Raw genomic sequence first — 4,300 nt, 5'->3', positions numbered from 1 at the left:
CTTAAATAAAAAAATAAAAAATAAAAAAGGTTTCCTCCACTTCTAAATGTAGACATTTCAGAGATGTTTGGACATAAAAAAAGCACCCACTCTATCTACAGCTCCAATGTTCAGCTATCAACATCACAGTAATAAGACACAACCCTGGGGTATTAAAGCGGACCAGAATATGCAGCAGCACATTACAATAGTCAGGGCAGGCTGCCTTTGGGCTTGTGTTTCTGATCCACATCAGCTTAGCAAGGAGGCTGGAAGTAATCCTGATGTGAAAGTATAGAATAATTACTCTTCTCCTTAGAGCAAAAATGAGCTAGAATGGTAGTAGGGGAGAGTTCAAACCTTTACCGAGGCTAACAAAATCAAATCAAATAAAAAAAGAATCAATGTCAAATTGTACATTCTTACTTTACATTCCAACTGACTGCACGGCGTTGAGTGTTGACATTACTTTTCTATACTGCTTGTCCTCAAACTAATAGGAGCCTAACCAAGCTGACGTTTGGTGAAAGGCGCGATACTGGCCATCAATTAAACACGCCTTTGAACCTTACCCGTGATAGGATCCAGTTTCGTTTGCAAATCCTTTCAGAAATTCAATTGACATCAACAACATTTTATTCTCGATATCATCCAGACCTGTAACAATTAATGGTCAACTAATCGATTATCAAATAAATCTGTAACTATTTTGATAATCGATTGTCTAGAGCCCTTGTGTAACGACCGGAAATATTATACTATTTTCAGATTCTGCAGCCTTCCACATAAGAACACTGATTATCATTGCGTTTAATCAAAGGTATTTGTAAACATCTGTTTTTCTTTTGATGAACATTGTTTCATATTTTCTGACACGATATGCATAGCCCAAACCACTAAGTGAATGATTAATTAGTTTCTACATTCTCTTTATTGTGAATTGGAAAGCCTAAGATGTTTTTGAATAAAAGAATTAAAATATGTTTTTGTTTATTTTAATTTGATTTGTTGATTAATCAAAAAACTAACACTGGTCAGCACCAAATTTTAATCAGAGATGGTTTTGATGCTGATGTTTGCACAATATGTTTTTTTTACCATACATTAAAATGTATGATGTTTCAGAAAACAATTCAACTGTCACTGAACCTAACCCTTAATTCATATTGTACATATTACTGTTATCGTTTAAGATAAAAAGAGGGTAGATACGGAATCAGCACAATAATTTAATCTAGAAAAGAGTGCTTGCATCTCTGATTTTAAATAAGCAGTAAAACTTTGTGGAGCAATAACAATCATTAGATAAATTGACTATTAAAATAATCTTTATATGTAACCCTCATCACTGATACTCCGATGTAAGAATTTACACAAATACTCTTGCCCTGTTTTTCCACCAGAAAGGGATTCAAGGACTCTTTAAATAAAGAGAACAATTATTCAAGTTTTGAGGGTCCACTGTACACTGTTGACGATGTAAGCAGCATCATTTTATTCAGCTAATGGAAACTAGGTTTTATGCGTTGTTTTTTTTTTTTTGGCAAGAGGCCTTTTTTCAGATTCAATAAGTAAAGACATTTCTAGACACCACCTTCCCATGCAAGCGTTAAGCCACCATCAAGATAATTACACCACTTTCGTGATTGCACTTCCATGTCCATGGCCAAATGCAGGTTTGATTAATGTATTTTGCAGTTTTGTTTTTTTGTTACTGTTAGGTGAATCCACCAGCCTGGTACACCGTTCCAGGTATTTACTCTAACAGTATGAAGCTCAAAGAGACATATCAAATGTGATAAACAAAACAAATCATATTAGGCATTAATACATGATGTAATAATGCATGTGTGCCCGTCTATTTCTACTGCAACTTCTTGGGTACTGATTAATGTGAAGTTTCAGTTTAACTGAAACAAATTTGCTCAAATCATTTTTAACGGTTTTATTTTTAATAAATAATCATATTCATTTATGAAAAATAGCAACTTCTACATTTCTACAAAATGAAAACATCCCCTTTCTGGTGAGCAATTTTTAGAACTGGCCCACAGGCTATTCATGCGGTCCTTGGTGGCTACCTGTTGGTTATGTCCACTCTTGATACTTTAGATCAGGGGTCACCAACCTTTCTTAAATGGAGAGCTACTTCCTGGGTACTGATTAAAGCAAAGGGCTACCAGTTTGACACATACTTCTGAAATAGTCAATTTGCTCAATTTGGCTTTCACTATGTGTTATTATTGTCATTTCCAGTTCACATGTAAGTGTGATTTTAACAAGAATAGCAAAAATACAGTCAAACCTTGGTTTTTGACCACAACCTGTTCCAGAAGGCGGTTCAAGAAGCGAATCGGTCGAATTCTGAATCTATTTTTACAAATAATGGGGAAAAATTTAAACCGTTTCAAGACAAACAAAAAAAAAAACGCCTTTCTTAAGCATTTTTTCATTTGCGCATATTTGTCCGAACGCGCAACCGTAGCGCGTCGCCCACCGCGCAACTGCAACGCGCAACTGCACCGCGCCGGTCGCATTATGGTGACAGAGCCGTCGCTGAAATTTAGAAAATATTTTTAAAGTCCTGAGGTACTTTCCAAAATGTAAGTGGACCTAAGTGCGCAGGGAGCTTAATTTTGTCCGATCGCTCAACTGCAGCGCACCGCCGAACACGCAACCGTAGCGCGTCGCATTATTGTGACAGAGCGGTCGCTAAAATTTTGAAAATATTTTAAAAGTCTTGATGTACTTTCCAAAATTTAAGTGGACCTCAGTGCGCAGGAAGCTTAATTTTGTCCGATCACGCAACCGCAGCGCGCCGGGCGCTCACTGTCACGTTGCTTTAAGAGCGTCTTTGTGTTTTAGAATTTCTTTACTGCTCCCACTTGCTGTCTTTGGAGGCATGATTAGGGGTCAATACAATCCTCAAAGTAACGAAAATACAATAACAACGGAGTCAGTCGGCATCCGGGCCGCGCAGTCGGGTTTTCTCGGGTCCTCCCGGCTCATCTCGCGAGGTTCGACCTCCGAATTTTGTTCTACAACCGAAGCAAAAATAATCTCGAATTTTTTGTTCGAATTCCAATTATTTCGAGAACAGGGACGTTCGAAAACCGAGGCTTGACTGTAAAATAAATAGATGCAGCTCACTGACAAGTGCCGCAGTTTGAGCTAATTTTAGAACAATCCTGCGGGTGACTCATGCGGTCCTCACGGGGTACCTGGTGCCCGGGGGCAACGTGTTGGTGACCCCTGCTTTAGATTATGGCTGCCTCGCAAATCACAAATCTATAAACCAATTCAGAATGTACATTTGTTAGACAGATAGGTGGAAGGTTTTCGAACCAAATCAGCCTAAATAGTGGGAGTTTCTATTCAGTGAATTACGTGTATTCCAACCTTCATGACAAACAGGATTGAATCCCTTCTCTCATGTTTTTATGTATTGCAAAAATATGTTGCTTTTCCATCATCTGTGCTAATACTAGACGGACTTGTGTCATATTTTCATGTTATTTCCTACATTGAAAAACATCTGTGACCTCTCTGTTAGGAATAAGAAAATCTTATATTCAACTCGTGAGTTATACAGAGTACCTTATTTAACAGACAGATTAAATAAACAGATTCTCAATGGCCTTTGGGACATATTCAATTTATTAAATGAAGTGCATGCAGTATTAGAAAAGCTGCTTGATAACCTGGAGCAGTGCAACCAAATTTGACCTTTTGAAAACCTCGTTATTTCTTGTGCTCTAGAGAATTCAGGGGTCTGTCCTTTGATTCCACAGAACTATGACAGCATTTACCTGCTGACTTTGAAGGAATTTCGAATTCGAAATATTTACAGCTCTGATAGGAATGCAATGCATGAGCATAAATGATTTTTACACATCATTACGCTTTACACATTAGCAAAGTTGATGTCTACACACCACGGTTCTAAGAGTTTGAGCTTTCATTGTACTTTGTTTTTATTTAGTCTTGACTTTTTTCTTTAAAATTCAGTTTGTTTTAATTAGTTTTTAGAGCAGGTTTGTTCATTTACATTGCCTGACCCAATAATTACATTTCTATTATGATGCTTATGATACCGCAAAGACTTGGTTTATACTTTTAATTTGAGTTTGTTTTGAAAACTGTATGGAGTATTTGCTGGGTGCAAAGAAAAAAGAGGTTACATTTCTCAAATGTGTGACCTACAGGACCACCGACATAAAAACATTTAAAATGGACCCGTAAAGCTCATGCATAATGTTAAGTGACAAACACAATAATGAAGAACAATATGGCTCATGGACTAACAAGAAAATGAAGGATA

At 37.1% G+C, this 4,300-nt stretch overlaps 1 protein-coding gene across 6 annotated transcripts in view; it reads right to left on the bottom strand.

Moving 5' to 3' along the window:
* The window catches only part of unc5a (unc-5 netrin receptor A), a 178,360-nt gene that overhangs the window by 130,021 nt on the left and 44,039 nt on the right, over positions 1-4,300 (bottom strand). The window lies entirely within an intron of this gene.

This window comes from Syngnathus scovelli, chromosome 1 (assembly GCF_024217435.2).
Source record: "Syngnathus scovelli strain Florida chromosome 1, RoL_Ssco_1.2, whole genome shotgun sequence".
Classification (NCBI taxonomy): domain Eukaryota; kingdom Metazoa; phylum Chordata; class Actinopteri; order Syngnathiformes; family Syngnathidae; genus Syngnathus; species Syngnathus scovelli.
The sequence above is the reverse complement of the archived record's forward strand: the minus strand, read 5'-3'. Positions and strand labels throughout refer to the sequence as shown.